Below are 17,748 nucleotides of genomic sequence, written 5' to 3'. Positions count from 1 at the left end.
TCAATTTGTTAATCTTCTTGTATAGAGATCAAAGTGGCCACCAACCATTATTGCACTAATTCTTTCTATGTGCTACAGCAATAGGCAGCATATTCCAGCTTTCCTTTTGGGATAGATTAATTTAAATTAGCTAGGTTATATTAAATCACACTTCATTCCAAATGCTTAAAAATAGCATTTGCATTAGCTATCCAAAGTAGTCTTTATTTCCTGCTCTGAATATTCTCTTCAAAGTGTTTTTTCAAAGTGTTTCTATTGCTAAATATGAATAGTAGCCAGAGGTTCTCTAGACAAAAATGGTAAAATAACATACAAATGCAACTTCTTTGTAATGTGATAAGGTCAAGAATATAAAGAATTTAGAATCTCCAATTCCTTTGTCAAAACATGCCAGTAGATCCAATTACTTTAAAATTATTGCCTTAAGTCTTTAGCCTTCCTATAAATTTCTTATCAACATCTTTTAAATTGTTTTCTGAATGTACTCTTTAAAATTGAATACCTTCACCTTAAAGTAACTTTTCTGAGTTGTTCGTTTATTAAGTAAAAGAGCACATTCAAAAGTATTCATTTTTATAAACAGCTAAAGATTTCAAAGTGTTATTTTTCCTTTTAGCTTTCAGAAAAGTACCTATATAATATGTTCCCAGAAGAACAATAAATGCTAATTTAATTTACTTAATGAGATAAATATAATCTGTCTATATTTCATCTTAAACCTAGTAGAACTGTAACAGGGTGGTCCCCAGGAAAGGGGGAGGTTCCCTGCCTCACCCAAGGGAGGGTGGAGCTGAGCAGGAAGAGGAGAAGCTGCAGAAGAGACTGAGGTAGGAAGCAGGATGGAGCCAGGAGACCTGGAGGAGGCACATGGAGCCTAGAGACACGTGAAGAAACTGCGAAACTGCGCTTGTCTTTTGGTCGTAGACTGGGTGACACAGATGTGGGTGAGACCCGTGGGGAGGTGACCATGGCAGCTTTTATCTTGATGTTGATTTTGCCCTTTTCCTTCTGGGCTTGTCTGGTTGTTTGTGACCCTTTTCTGTGGGTCCCCACTGGAAGATGCTTTAGACTTGTGGCAGGCCTTGGGGCCTTGCTCTGGGCCAATCCCATTTGGATGGACTTTTACCCACGAGGGGATGGGTAACTTTGGGTGCTTGATTTAGAAACTAGACTCTTTGCCTTACCTGTATTGTTTCCTAGTTTTATTAAAGTTCCTTTTCATTAAAGTCTCCTATGTTTTGTGTTGATGCGGCGGATGGCAGAACCCATTTAGAATAGGCAGGTTTGCGGGGCTTGGGCTGCCCCTCTCCCTGTCCTATAATAGAACCAATTCCTTATGTGAAGGGTGATGCAGGATTCTGCCAGTTCTAGCTGCCCTCAGACCCATTTCACAGCTCCCCTGCTCTGCTCTGTATCAGAGCGGCCTGTGTTCCCTGTGTCAGTTGGCTTCCAGTTGGGTATGGCCAATGTGGGGGCACTGTCAAAACTGGAGACTAGGAGACTGGGAGACTGGAGGGGAGAGTAAAAGATAAATCAGGTCTTTGTCCCTCTTTCTTCTCTTCCTCAGGAGGTAACCGGAGCAAGTGAATAGCTCTCTTGTCTGATCCCACTGAAGAGCGTGATTCCAGTTTTGTCTGGGAATATAAGTCATGGTCCAATCAGGAGAGAGTACCCAGACAGTAATGTGAATGAAGAAAGCTTAATAAAAAGAATCATTCATTATAAAAGATACTGGAGTAATGCAAAATTGGTAAGAAATAGAGAGCTGTAAAGCATACAAGAGTTACAAATATAAGGAGCAGTTGTAATCCTGGAGCTAAGATAGAGAGTGAAAGGTCCATGCAGGAGGCCGGAATGCAAAAGCCTACCAGGAAGCCCACCTGGGGGGCAGGAATGCGGATACCTGCCTGGAGGACTCAGACAATGAGCCTCCTCCCTCCCTCTATGAGTCTCTTCTCAGACAAAGAAACTCTACCTGCCCCAGGAACCTTTTCGAGCCCTACAAACTTTGCCGGCCATACGAACCCAACTTCCCACCTGACCCCTCCTTACCCTATATAACCCTGCTTCCCCCTAACAACGTGCGCGGCTTCGCTGACCCCCACCTTTGGTGCGTGAGGTCCGCCCGGGGCGCAAAAAACTTTCCCTCCCTTTGAGAAATTTAGCCTGGCTCTCCTTTTCTTTACCACGCCGAACCTTTCATTTTGATCTTGTTGGACATAATAACCATGGTTCAGTGGATGGTAGAGACGTTTGCTATGGTCCTAACCCAGCATAACTTGCTGTGGAGTCAACAGAAGCCAGTCACAGGGAGATGCCTCATTTTGTAACTCACTGCAAATCCATTCTAGGGAATGATGGGGGGCTGGGAAGGTGCCCACAAGGAGATACTGTGTGCTACTGTCTAGGTGATACTGCAGAAACTGTGTGCACTGCAAGAAGCAGGCAGTGCAGGAACCACAAGCACTGCAGAAGCGGGGCATTGCAAAAGTAGCACACACTGCAAGGTACAGATGGTAGAAGCACTTGGGAATGGAGGGGGTGGCAGGAATGTCTCTCTAGCGCCTTCTATTGACAAAGCTTAATATCATGCCAATGGACAAAGGAGAAATAGAAATATTTACAATGCCTGTATTTCTTTGTTAATGCTACATCACAAACTCATTTGCTTAAATAATATAAATTAATATCTCACAACTTCTGTGGGTTAGAAGTATGACACATTTTATATGGGTCCTCTGCTCAGAACCTCACAAGTTCACAAGAACAGAATGCAGACACAACCTCTAAAGTCAATCTATTGGCTGCCAATTCATCACCTAGGGGCTCCAAGGAGGACATGGTCCACATCTAAGTTTATTCAGGTTGTTGGCAGAATTCAGTTCTCTGCAGGCATTAAAGTCCCAGTCTTCTTGCTGGCTGTCAACTGGGAACACATCAGCATGTCCCTGCAGACACATGGAGGGATGAGTCGTGGAACAGGTTAGCAAGGCAAGACTCTGCTGCTCAGTGAGCAACCCTCTTGTTACTTATTAGCAGTAATAAACAAGCATGATTGATTACATGACAATGGCAGGAGGAGCAGGGTCCAGAGGAGACAAAGTATAATCAACTTTATGGGGACATGTCGGCCACAAATACAGGGAGGACTTCCTGGGTAGATGCTTGATGTAATTTCCAAGCTACTCCCAGACCACCTCAACTCATGGCCATGCAATCAGTCAACCTCTACCTAGGCATCCCTGGTTACCTCATGATGTAAGCCATTGTCTTAAGGCAGTCATGCAAGAGTGCCTTATCCAAATCCTTCACACACACAAGGTGCACAGAAAAGCCATACACACACAGGTGCAGAGGCCCCAAGCGGTAGAAAGCCTACACCAAATAACTGTGCTGATTGCACCATGCGCTCTAGGAAGCCTTCCGTGTTATTCAGTAAAGAGGTTGGGATGTAGAGTGTGCTGCCTCCAGAAGCCAAAGAACTCACCAGGAGTTATGCTCCCTTCTTACTGGTAGGAGGTACAATCACAGTAAGTTGTCCCTTACTTTAGAGGTGATGTCCCATGCACTCAGACCACTGGCCCTCTAAAACCTTCACAAGATGTCATGGGCCAGTGAATGCTCATAAGGATTATCTCTCATTCACTGGAACATATGTATCTTTCCAAGGTCATCAACCTATTTGTGACTTCTCATTCATGTAATATCATGACACCATGAATAAAATAGACCAATGTGATATTCTTTATCTCCAGATAGTCCAGATCACATTCTTTTTTTTAAAAAAAGATTTATTTATTTATGCAAGCACTGGGTACAGTCAGAAGCATGGGAGGGAGAGAGAGTTCACCAGAGGCAGAGTGGAGAGCAGAACAGGCAGACTACGAAGTACACTGCTGAGGGGAGCAGTGGGCGGCAGGAGAGGTCTGCGCGCCATGTGGGACCCTCCCCGGCAGCTGGGGCAGCCGGGGCAGCTGGGGATTGAACCGGCGCTGCAGAAACTGCGGGCAGCTTCGCAACCCAGCGCCACTGGGGAGGCCCCAGTCCAGATCACTTTCTACAGTGCAGCACATGGAAGGTTAGCATAGCCCCAGGACAAGAACATGAATACATTCCACTGTGACCATCCCACCACAGTGCAAATTGCTCCTTCTCTTTTCTTCTCAAAATGAAAAAGAATTCATTCATCAGATAGGTAGTCTATCTGAGACCTTGTTAATCTTCCCTGACATAGATACATCTGACACAGCAGACTTCACCCATTGGACTCTGGATCAGAAAGCTGATCCAGATACAGAAACTGTAAGGATACTAAATCATAACTTTTTAGCTGGGTGGCAGCTCTCAGCTTTCCTGGTCATTCATTCTCAATTTCTTTATATTTTATAGATTGAATAATACTCAAAACTCTTATTGTCTATTCATCTTGCCCTTACACACATGATCTCTTAACTACCTCCACTTTTCTGAGGGCCACCTTACCTTCCCTACATCTTGTGGTAATTGCGTCACCCTCTTTGCTTCAGATGTTTTGGGTTTTTTTTTTTAAGATTTTTATTTATTTATACAGGTACTGGGTACAGTCAGAAGCGCAGGAGGGTGAGAGAATTCACCAGAGCCAGAGTGGGGAGCAGAACAGGCAGACTGACGAAATACACTGCTGAGGGGAGCAGTGGGCGTGGCAGGAGAGGTCTGCATGCCATGTGGGACCCTCGCCAGTGGCCGGGGATTGAACCAGCGCTGCAGATGCTGCAGGCAGCTTGGCAGCCCAGCGCTCAACCACTGCGCCACCAGGGGAGACCCCAGATGGTTTTTTTTAAAAGAATTATTCCTTTATGTAAGATTTTTGTTTTATATTGCATAGAAGAACTGTGGTATAGGCAAGAAGTGCGGGGGGGTGGGTAAGAGGATTCATCAGAAGCAAAGTGGGGAGCAGAACAGGCGGATCCACTGATATACACTGCTGAGGGAAGCAGCAGGTGAGACAGAGAAGTCTGCTGTGCCATATATGGTTTAGCTCCCTGACTGGGGAACAAATTCAGGCTGTTGCAGTGGGTCATTACAGTGATAGCATTGAGACCTACCCCCTTGGCCACCTGCTTCAGATGGTTTTAATGCTACCACCTGACCTGTTTCTTTAGGATCCTGTCATCCACATGGCTGAATGATTTTGTCTTCAAATTATAAGGGATGCCTGCCTTAGGAAAGTACAAGAGACCACTCTTCATCTACAACATTGGGTATTGTCAGTTTTGTTCTCTTCATTGATTTTAATGAATTCAAACTTACTTTTCTTTTGTTGTTTTTATTTTGGGTATCATATCTAAGATACTGTAGCCTAATCTAAAGTCATAAATACTTATACCCCATGTTTCTTTCTAAGAACTTTATAGCTTTATAAAGTTATAAAATTATAAAGTTATAATCACCCAGGTAAATATATGATTGTACATGCCATGGCTAAAAGAAGTGAACCTGTCTTATTTATATTTGGGTTTTCAGTGTCATATAATCACCCAGGTAAATATACGATTGTACATGCCATGGCTAAAAGAAGTGAACCTGTCTTATTTATATTTGGGTTTTCAGTGTCAGACACATACGGATTGTATATATAAACGAATGACCACACTTATGAATGGTGGAAGCATAGAGAACACATTAATATCTTTATTCTACACTAACTCTAACAATAGCCCTATTTTTAAAACTCAAATTTATAAACAAAGGCTTTGTTTTGTTTGTTTTACATACAACACTAGAGAGCTTTAGCTTTGACAAGCCAGTGAAGTTTTTTCTTTCAATAATCTAAAATACTAGCAGGATTCACAAAATTAGTTTACTAGAAATGGGAAAAACAAAAATATAGTCATTTCTCGAAGGAGTCAATAGTAATTACTGTCCTGCTTTATCTGCTGGGCAGATGCACATGATGGTAGCGGCAAGATTTAGGTACCCCCATTAAATAAGGTAAATAATACTGCTGTAACAGATGCACCTTAGAATCTCCAAGTATTAACCAGAAAAAGTTTACCTCTCCTTTGCTGTATATATTAAACAATGATATAATGTAATATTACTTTAATAAAACTTTAAATAATGAAGGCTAGAAACTCCCCAAATCGAAGCAAGGAATGGGTATCCAGATCCAAGAAGGCAAAAGGCACCAAAAAAGATAAACCTAAAGAAATCCAAAATCCACACCAAAATACATTATAATTAAGCTGTTAAAATTAAAGAGCAGAGAAAAGCAACAAGAGAAGAAGCAAATTGTTACATACAAGAAAGTCCCTTTAAGACTAATACCAGATTTTTCAGCAGCAATCTTTTAGGCCAGAAGGAGTAGACTGTTATAGTTAAAGTGCTGAAAGAAAGAAAAAAACAAACAAACCTGGCAACCCAGAATACTATACCTTCAGAAAGTGAAGGAAAAAAAAATTAAAGATTTTTCCAAGCAAACAAAAGTTGAGGGAGTTCACCACCACTAAATCCATCTCACAAGAAATGCAGAAGAGACTTCTTTGCATTGAAATGAAAGCATGCTAACAATAATGTAATAGCACAAAGAAGTATGAACTCAGTAAAGGTAAATCTACAGAGAAAGAACACTGAATTACTCTAATGGTGGTGTGTAAATCACTTTTAACTCTAGAATAAGTTAAAAGACAAAATTATTAAAAATAAACATAAGTAAAATGTTAAAAGATACACAATATGAATAGATATAAACTGTGGCAACAATGAAATAAATTGGGGCTGGGAGAGCAGGTACACTGTAGAGATTTGTATGCAAGTGAACATGTCATTCTCAGCTTAAAATACAGCATAAGGTACTTTACATAAGCCCCAATATAACCACAAAAAAAGTACTTATAGAAGACACACAAAAGAAAAGGAGAAATTATACAAAAATATATCAATACAAAAAAAGTGACAAAACACAAAGCGGAAAAGACAGACAAAAGAACAAGGCTAACAGAAAAGAACAAACAAAATGGCAAAAATAAATCTTTCCCTGTCATTAACTAAATGTAAGTAAATTAAACTCCACAATTAAAAAAAACATAGAATGGCTAGATGGATTAAAAAATAAACCCAACCATATGCTGTCGACAAGAAACTTACTTTGTATTTAAGGATGCACAGATTGCAAGTAAAGGGATGGGAAAAGGTATTTCATGCAAATGGTAGCCAAAGGAGAGTGGGGAGGTTAAACTTACCTAAGACAAGCTATACTTTTTTTTTTAAAAAAAATGACACATTATGTAATGAGGAAAGAGTCAATAAATGATCTATAGAGTCAATGCAACCCCTATCAAAATTCCAATGACATTTCTTACATAAATAGAAATAAAATTCTAAAATTCTCATGGAGCCATAAAATACCACAGATAAATCAATCTTGAGAAAACAAAGCTATAGATTCATAGGATTGAAGAATGGAATGGTGGTTGCCAGGGGCTGGGAGGGGAGGGGAAACGGGAGTTAGTAATCAACAGACAAAGTTCCAGGTAAGCAAAAGGAATAAGATCCGGTTGTCAGACAGTTATCGGGACAGCTCCTAGAGGGCTGATGCATGCTAGTGGCAGTGGTTTGGTGAAGTTCTGAAAGCAGAGTCAGGCACCAAGTCCTCCCTAACCACACCACGCTTGGTTAGAGGCTGCTGACACAGGCCAGTGCCCAGGTGCTGGGCCACGGCAGGGACATGCAGAATATGAAAACAAACATCTGTCCTTTGGTTTCAAGTTACCATGGCAAGAGTGGTGCTCCATGAGATGATTGTCTTTCTAAAGAAACATCTCATTTGTTAAGCAGTTAGTCTCTGATGAAAATAAAGTCAAATTAGCAAGTAACTTGTTTGCTATGAAAGATAAATTATGGCCCACACATCTTGAGATCCAGGTGCTCTAGAGTTGGCCTTACAGCACTGAAGCTGGGCATGATGCCTCTGACTAAGTATGGCCAAAAGCATATGATCGCATTACTTCAGACACAAAACTTTCACATCCTAAAATGCACTCCGTAAGAAAGCCCTAACTAGGAGGAAAAACTATCACATTTCCATAAATCTCATCTATATTGGAAATTTACCAACAATATGGACTGTCTCCAAACCAGAAAATTAAAATCTTTCATGTAATTAAGCCAGGTAGTCATTATTATATTACTCACTTTTACCCAGAATGTCACAGAAAAAGCTATTGGTAAAAGTTTTCAAGGCATCATGAAAAGATAGGGATTTAGAGGCCAGCCTGCTTCTCCAGGTCAAACAAAAACTCACAAAAGACTGGACACTATTTCAACCACTAGCATTGTCAGAGTCTAGCCTGGAACTAAAATGCTTGGACAAATGTAAATATAGAACAGAATATGAACTGAAAGCTTGGCGGAAAAAAAACAAAAAGCATAACATAATCTATGTGAATGACTCTGGACATGAAAATCACTTACTAAAATCAAACTTCCCTGCATATAAGGATTTCTTTAAAACCGTACCATTCCCTATATATTTTCCTGATGTAGATGAGGAGGAATAACCAGATGTAGACCAAGTTAAAGTGACTTTATGCATAAGTTCAGACATTTGTATGATGAAAACATGTGAACTCAATTCACCCTCTATTACATTTGCCTAACCTCATTGGACAGGACAGAACCATAGATATTCCATGAGCTTTGATGAGCCAGAACAGTAACTAGGAATTACATTCTCTTTTCTTAATCACAGCAACACCACACGTGCCATCTTTGTCAACGGCATATATACATCACTTATCCTCCAACTGAGCTTTATTTAAAAATTACCACTTAAACAAATCTGTTAAAAAGATTAGAGATGCCAAACGCAGATGGACTGGCAGTCTGCATATTAGAAAAATCTTTGTAATTTGTGAAATTCACTCATTTTACTATATATTTCCCAAGTCCTCTAAAGTTATTTTTAAATTTAACTTTATTTTTTAAAAGAAGGATAAGTTCTGGAGATCTCTTGCACAGTACAGTACCTGTAGTCATAATATATTGAATTATGCAGACATTGAATTGAGTATCAATAAAATTCAATATATTGAGTATGAATATTATTTCAATAAAAAATGTGTTGAAGATATATTTCATGTTGTATTCTTTCCACAATAATATAAAACACAAAAAAAAAACTGAGCTACCGACACTATTTGAATTAGTCAAGACCCCAAGTCCAAGACTCCAAAGTGTGATATGACTACCTTATTAGAGTCATCAGATAGTGGATTTGGGAGTTTATTTTGTTTTTTTAAAGCCATCATGGTTGGGGGAGACATCAACATGGCGGCAAGTCCTCCCATTAAAAAAAAGTTAATAGGGAGGAAAAGTGGCAGGTCCTGCAAAAACCAGGGCATAGAAGATAAACAGGTGACTCTGGCAAACTACTCAAAGAGGAAAGTTGCCGCAAAAGAGGACGGAAAGAGAGGAAAGCTCAGAACCCTGCTACCCTCCCCCACCCACAAAGCCGGTACAGAGAAGGTGGCAGGAATCACTACGGAGGTGAGCAAAGGGTTCTGGGCTCCATTAGAGGAGATAAGGACTCCGCAGAGAGACCTGCAAATAGCCCAAGGCCAGCTGTAAGCTTGTGCAGAAAAGACTGGGCACGCGCTCGAAAAGCATACGGCAGATCGCAGCTGCCCAGATCCCCGTGCCCATGACCTAGGTTCCTGGGGAGACACTTGGGAACTGTCACTGAGGTGAATGACCCTCAAAAACCTGGTGCTCGGGCATGGGAGTGGGGTACAAATGGTGCCATTTCTGCGGACACTGAACTGGGCTACAGCAGGCGTCCTGGATCTGAGTGCTTCAGAACTGAGACCCGGGGCACGAAATTCGGGGTGTGGGATACCCACAACGTGCGGCGGTGCGGCACAGGGCAGACACAGCACCCCATGCCATTGAGCCATTCCACACCACCCCCACTCAGTTGCCCAGAGACCCACAGGGAAAAAGCAGAGCTCTGGAAGGATACTAGGAAAGCTCTCTGGTGCCAGCTAGTGATCAGAACAAAATCACCAACTTCCTAATAGTTGGAAGCCAGGGTTGAGAGGGGATGGGCCACGCAAATGGGGCTAAGAAGGGAAACAAGGCATGGAGCAAGACCCCATTCTGGAACTGAAAGCTAGACACAGGATTCAGGACATGGGACGTGCCATAACAGTAGGTACTGCACAGGGTGACAGCTGTCTTTTTGGATCTGAGACCCTGAGATTGAGAACTAGAGTGCAGAATTCAGGGCATGGGATCCACCCAGCTGCAGACACAGCACTGGGTGAACAAGGGGCAGACACAGCACCCAGTGTGAGCAATAGCCCCTGTGTCGAGGTGCTTCCCCCTTCTCCAATCCGTTTCTTAGAGAACTACAGGGGAAAAGCACAGATCAGCAAGTACGGGTCTCTAGCGCCACGTAGTAACCAAAGCAAAATCACCAACTAACTGATTCTCTGCTGGAACTGAGTAAATATGAAGGGAGGGAACTGTAAGAGACAGTGCCCAGCAACACAGCCACGGCATCAACACCCTGGTGGAGTTTTGGCCTACCAGTGATGATTTCAGTCTGGTAAACAGGTTTTGACACCCCTGAAGGAGAAATCCAAAGAGATGCCTGCCAACACCAGTGGCACAACGTCCCAATGCATAGAACAAATTAGAAAGCAAACAGCAGGGAGAAGGAAAAATATAATAATCAAGCAAGCCTGCAGGAGAAGGACATACCACAAAAAGAAAATCAATCACCAGAGCTCAACAATGACATGGAAGAACTTCGCTGCCTGTCAGATAGAGAATTAATAATCATCATGATCAAAAGGTATAATGAGATGAGACAAATAATCAATGAACTGAAGAACAAAAGCCAGATGTTAAGAAAGGAAAAAGAAAGAAATAGAAATGAAATAGAAGGAAAGGAAATAAGACGGAAAGGAAATAAGAAGGAAATAGAAAGACCCAAAAGCCAAAGCCCTTCTGATGAAAACAAAGGAGAACGGAGGTATCACACATCCAAACTTCAAGCTATATTACAAAGCCATAATAATTAAATCAGTTTGGTATTGGAACAAAAACAGACACACAGACCAATGGAACCAAATAGAGAGCCCAGAAATAAAACCACGCTTATATGGACAACTGATCATTGAAAAAGGAGCAAAGAACATGCATTGGAACATGGGCAGTTTGTTCAATAAATGGTGTTGGGAAAACTGGACCTCCACATACAAAAAAATGAAACTAGACCACTACCTTTCACCACGCACAAAAATCAACTCAAAATGGATAAAAGAACTGGACATAAGGCCTGAAATCATAAAATATATAGAAGAAAATATAGGTAAAACACTACAAGACATACATCGCAGTAACATCTTTAAAGACTCATCACCAAAGCAGTGATAGTGAAGGCAAAGATAAACACCTGGGATTACATCAAACTGAAAAGCTTCTGCACAGCAAAAGAGACATTAACCAAAACCCCCCTGATTGGGAAAAAATCTTTGCCCTCCAGTCAACTGATAAGGGACTGATCACAAAGATATACAAAGAACTCACATGACTCAATGAAAACAAAATAAATAATCCAGTCAAGAACTAGGCAGAAAAATTTAAAAGACATTTCTCCAAAGAGGAAATGCAAATGGCTAACAAGTATATGAAAAAATGTTCAACATCCCTTATAATCAGGGAAATGCAAATTAAAACCACATTAAGATACCACCTTACACCAGTAAGAATGGCACATATCAAAAAAAGAAGCAACTACAAATGTTGGTGAGGATGTGGTGAAAAAGGAACTCTCCCACATTGCTGGTGGGAGTGCAAACTGGTCCAACTATGGAAAGCTGTCTGGAGGTTCCTCAGTCTACTAAAAATGGAGCTACCAATAGGACCCGGCCATTCCACTATTAGGGATCTACCCAAAGGACACAAAAGCATTGATTCAAAAGAACACTTGTACACCTATGTTTATTGCAGCACTCTTTACAATAGGTAAAACCTGGGAACAACCCGAATGCCCAAAAATAGATGACTGGATCAAGAAGATGTGGTATATATACACAATGGAATACTATTCAGCAATAAAAAAGATAAACTCATGCCATTCACAGCAACATGGATGGAGCTAGAAGGAATTATGCTCAGTGAATAAGCCAGAAGGAAAAAGAAAAATACCTGATTGTTTCACTTATAAGAGGAATATAGGGAAACCAAATAAGACATCAGTGTAAAAAAATAATAACAGTACAAAACACAACAAAGCAAAAATGGACAATTATAAATCAGAGACATCCTGCAGGGGAGGAGGAGGGACAGGGATCAGAGGGAGGGAGGAGCACAGGGGACTGAGGTGATGGTGCACAGGTGCACTGGTAAAGGAAACTCTATGCGGACTATACCTGAGGGGTGGAGAGAAGCAAATATTGTTTAAAAATGAACAATGATGTAAAAAATTTTAAAATACAAGTAAAAAAACTAAAAAAAAAAGTAAATCCATCATGGTTGGGCTGTTTTGTATAGATCCTTCCATGTTTTTGTTTTTAATTAATATATTTATATACATGGATTTCGGGTTTTAAATTCCAAAAATACTTGGTGACATTTGCTTAAAACCAAGCAGAGAAATACAAGAATATTTTATAAAAATGTAAAGAGAAATCCATCATCTAATGAGTCTAACAAAGTATTCATATCACATGTTAGATTTATTCTATAAAATATAAAAAGAAACACGAATCAGACTTTTCATCTGCTTTGCAGTCATATTTAGGAATAAGAATATAACAATTCGATTCACAACTTTTCCTTTTGCAGCAATGCTAAGGAGCAGACAACCAGTGAATTTCTATACTGCAGGTCAATGTAAGTTCCTGACCTATATACATAACATAATGCACTTACACTTGACTCTTCTATAGGGAAAAAATGAAGGGGAAACATTCAGAGTCACTTTAGTTTTGAACCTACATGATATTTCATCGACATTTATGTCAATGCATGCTGCTTGAAAAAAATGCTATATACAGAGTGTACAAAGTAAATAATAAAAGTCTTCTTCTCCTACCTATCATCTCTGCACCTGCTTTGATTTCATTTTGGTATGCATCCTCCCAGTTTGGTGTGCATGTGTACGCACACACGCACACACACACACAATTTGAAATAAAAGATACTTTCCTAAGCCTATCATTCTGCAATTTGTTTTTCTTAAAATTTGTATAGATGTACCTCATTATTTCTGTTGGCTTCACAGAATTACAAATGACTAAGCAATCTCTCGCTGCTGGCATATATTTAATTTAATTTTTTCTATTTTAAATTTTACATTCTATTTTTAATTTTTTTAAATAAAAATTCTATTTTTAATTTACAGAAGTTATACTTGCACACATTTTACAAATTCAGACTGCATAGAAGTGTTTTGTTGTCTGTTGGAGTAAAGATAGGGAATTATTATTGTTGAAGTCAAGACGGGAATCAGTTATCTGTTAAAGTAGGGTGCTGTAAATAAGTAAACAAAACTTGAAGACACTCAAAGATGCTCTGGGAGTGAAAGGTTCGGCGCGGTAAAGAAAAGGAGAGCCAGGCTAAATTTCTCAAAGGGAAATTTATTGCACCCCGGGTGGACCTCACACACCCAAGGTGGGGGTCAGTGAAGCCACGCACGCACGTTGTTAGGGGGAAGCAGGGTTTTATAGGGTGAGGAGGGGTCAGGTGGGAAGTTGGGCTCCTATGACAGGAAAAAGTTTGTTGGGCGGGGGGAGTTTCGTGGGGCAGGTAGAGGTTCTTTGTCTGAGAAGAGACTCGTAGGGGGAGGGGGGAGGCTCACTGCCTGAATCCTCCAGGCAGGTATCCGCATTCCTGCCCCCCAGGTGGGCTTCCTGGTTGGCTTCTGCATTCCGGCCTCCTGCTTGGACCTTTCAGGGAGTATTATCAGGAAGTATAAAATGAGAAACAAAAATCTCAGATCACCCACCCTGACTCCTTCAACATTCCCACACCCATTACTCACACATTTTATTAACAGTTTCTAAGTTCTACTGGTGATAACCATTAAAACTGTATATATTTATACTTCTTTTTTCTTTACCAACTACAGATATTATCTATTAACTCCTCATGATGAAAACTTAGGGATGCCTGGCTTTTTTAAAAAGATTTATTTACTTAGTCATACGAGGAAAGTTTGTTCTCAAATGAATCTAAATGAAACTTGAACACCCAAGACATATATATTATTTCTCTATAAGTTGTTATTTTCTTTGTCTTTTTAAATTTCATATTAAAAAATTTCAAGTACAGATAGAAAAAATAGTAAAAATTATACATAGTAATAGCATACTATTTAAGGAAGAGTATTAATCAGATCCTGTCACTATTAAGGTTTCCCCCACACTTGCTTCACCTTTCAAACTAAAATTCTAAAGTAAAGGCTAGACCCCAGTCCTTTCATCCCCACTTACTAAGTATGGATCTCTAAAACACAGGTACACTTCCAGCTTTGGATTTATTAGTCTCTGTGAGCCAGGCTGCTGGGGGATGAATACATTCACCAGGATCCCTCTGGCTGAACACGCCTTTAGTCATCCACAGCAGTCTAGTACCCTCATTTCTCACAGGCACAAGTCTACACACACAACTAGGGAAAAATGAAGTATAACCCTTCTGCACAGTAACAGTCACCACGGCAATTCTGGTAGGCGCTGGCAGAGGGTGCTACCTCTTCAGAGAACTCAACATGCAAAGGTAACATCAGTGCTGGCTTGGAAAGAGCAAATGAGACTATCAGGAAAATAGTGTGTTGGGAAAGGAAGTTAAAATCATAGGCACTGCCAATACAGACAGTATTTCAGTCAGGGCAAAATTCTGCTGGTTCTGTTATAGAGCAGCTCCGATGGACATCCTTTTCCCCCTAACAGTTTCACATCATCACTTCTATGTTGTTTAAGATCTCATTAGTCTTTCCCTGCACTTTCCCATCATACCAATGGCCTCCTCCCAACTCAGGGGCCCAAGGTAGTTACTTCATAGAAGAAGTCCTTTCCTTACCCTTCCTTTCTCCCCATCTCCCCTGCCTCCACACCCACTTCCTAATGTCTTTTCCACAAACTCCCTGATGCCTTAATTTAGAAAACTTTGCACACATTTCTTTGGTCAAAGGCATGTTCAGCACATAGCACAGTGTCTGAAACACAACCTCTGCTGTGATTTGAATGTTTGTGTCCCCACACCCCAATTCCCATGTTGGATCTAAATTCCCAATGGGATAATGTTGGGGGGGAGGGGAGAAGATTGGAGAGATGATTAGGTCATGAAGATGGAGCTTTCGTGAATGGGATTAGTGCTCTTATAAAGCTCTTACAAAGATTAGTGCTCTTATAAAGGAGATCCACACAGCTCCCTAGCCCCTACCACTACGTGAGGACATAGTGTTGGGGAAGTACCATGTTCCCCACCCCCACTTAAGAAAGGACAGAGCTGAGTGGCCAAATAAAGCTGTATTAACACAGAAGACAGGTGGGCTGGGGGAAAAAAAGGAAGACGGAAAAAAGGGAAGAGCTCTCGTTCCTGTAGCCTGACTTGTACCCTGATATTGCTGGGGAGGCAGCACATCGAAGAGAGACAGACAGAGGCACTTGAAAGAGACACGTGGGTGAGAGCAGGGTTGCTGAGGCTAACAATGGTGGCTATTATCTTGATTTGTACTCTGATTTTGTTCCTTTTGTCCCAGACTTAATGGTCTCTTTCACTTCCTTCTTAAGGTCCTGCCAGAAGGTGCCTTACTTAGTCTTGTGGTAAGCTCTTGGGTCTCAGCAGCCCCACTTTGGGCAAATCCTACTGGCTGAGCATTTGCCCACCAGGAGATGGGGAATTTATAGTGATTGACTGGAAACTATTTTCCTTTCTTCTCTTTTCTTTCTATGCACACTAATCGTTTAAAAGTCTTTGACACTAACAGTCTGCTTTGTCTTTGTGTGCATGGATGGCCAGATGCCTTTACAGCGTGCACATCTGAGAGTCCCAGGGATGCCCTTGGTCATGAATATTTGTGTCCCCACATCCCAATTCCCATGTTGGATCTAAATGCCCAATGTGATAATGTTGTGGGGGAGGGGAGAGGAATGGAGAGATGATTAGGAAAAAAGTAACCTACTATAAACCAGGAACAGGGTCCTCACCAGAATAGGACCACATTGGTACCTTGATCTTGGACTTCTCAGCCCCCAGAATTGCAAGAAATAAATTTCTGTTGTTTATATACCACCCGTTTTTTTAATAGCAGTCTGAATGGACTAAGATAGCCTCTTAAGAAACATTAATTGGCCTTGGCAGTGAGTAACACACACTTGAAGAGGTGTGATCCTGTACCTCTGAATCATAGTGTTGTAAACCAATGTCACCTCAATAAAAAATAACTAAAAATCATCAAAAAAGAAAAAGCAATGTTGGTTTGATGAATGGATAGATGATGAGTGGTTTAATTGCAAGGGTCCTACGTGAAGACCTACCTGAGTTCTGATGAACTCTAATGTGACACTGAGGGAACATTTTGTCAAAATGTGTAATCAGGGGCCTCCCTGGTGGTTCAAGGGGTTAAGATGCAGCACTATGAACGTACCCGCAGCCACTGTTGCACGAGTTCAATCCCCGGCCGGCCAGGGAGGTAACCCACATAGTTCAGCAGACCTCTCCTGACTCACCTGCTGCTCCCCTCAGCAGTGTGTTTCAGTCAATCTGCCTGTTTTGTTCCCCACTCTGTGTCTGGTGAATCCTCTCACCCCCCACACCTCTGGCCTGTACCCCCAGTTTGTGTATGCATAAGTAAATAAGTCTTTTTAAAAAATGTGTAACCAGGTCCAACAACTGGCAGCTTGCCCAGGAGGTCAGAAAAGAGAGATGGTGACTCACATACTCAACCCACCACCAACTATCAAGCATAAGAAAGGAGTAAAAATATGATAGGCACTAGGCTGGGACAAAACTGAATGCAAATCTTAATTCCACCACATCCTCATGTGAGTTTAAACAAGTTATTTTTTAAATTAATTTATCTCATGTCCAAAATAGGCACAACAGTATCTACTATGCAGGGTTGTTAATAAGGATTAAATTAAATAAGGTATGTAAGCTTCCTGCACAATGCTTAACACATAACTGGGTTCAAAACATTGTAATTTTCATTACATGATCAGATTTTATTATTATTTAAAAAAATCTCTGAAGGGAACCTGGAAAGTTATGGTTCACTTGTTAAGTAGGTAGGCAAAGCACGGAAATAAAATTAACTTCAGAAAAAGATGACATGATGGTATACTTGAGAAAATCTGAAAAATTAATTAATTGTTAAGGAAGTAAAGAGCAGACAAAAGGGAAAGGGAACTGCTTAATATTATCCACCTTTCGACCTTAGGAAACCCTTTGACAGGATTCCAAAGAAGAGACTGAAATAAAAGTCTCATGAGAATGGAATGTTTTGTGAGGCAATAAGAGACTAGCTCAGAAACAAAAACAACAGGTATGGTCTGGTGGGGAGGAATTGAGGGCCCAAGCAATGGTTCTAGAGATGGTAACAGATGTCTGACGGGTGTGGCAGTCACATTTCTAATTCTGTATTTCTCGGAGGAAACAGTACAGCTCTCATCGGGAAGGTGGAGTCCTGCACACTTGGGGAAGCTAGGCAAGTGGGACTTAGGCGTCAGACAGCCATGGAGTTGACGTCAGTCAGAGGAA

The 17,748-nt window shown here is 40.9% G+C and overlaps 1 pseudogene; it reads left to right on the top strand.

Moving 5' to 3' along the window:
* The first annotated feature begins 7,705 nt into the window (after positions 1-7,705).
* On the top strand, positions 7,706-8,636 carry LOC119239554 (39S ribosomal protein L3, mitochondrial-like; annotated as a pseudogene).
* Positions 8,637-17,748: the final 9,112 nt, after the last annotated feature.

This window comes from Talpa occidentalis, unplaced genomic scaffold (genome assembly GCF_014898055.3).
Source record: "Talpa occidentalis isolate TD23 unplaced genomic scaffold, MPIMG_talOcc4v2.1 talOcc4.11, whole genome shotgun sequence".
Classification (NCBI taxonomy): Eukaryota; Metazoa; Chordata; class Mammalia; order Eulipotyphla; family Talpidae; genus Talpa; species Talpa occidentalis.
Note: the sequence above shows the minus strand (reverse complement) of the source record. Positions and strands in the feature narration are given on the sequence as shown.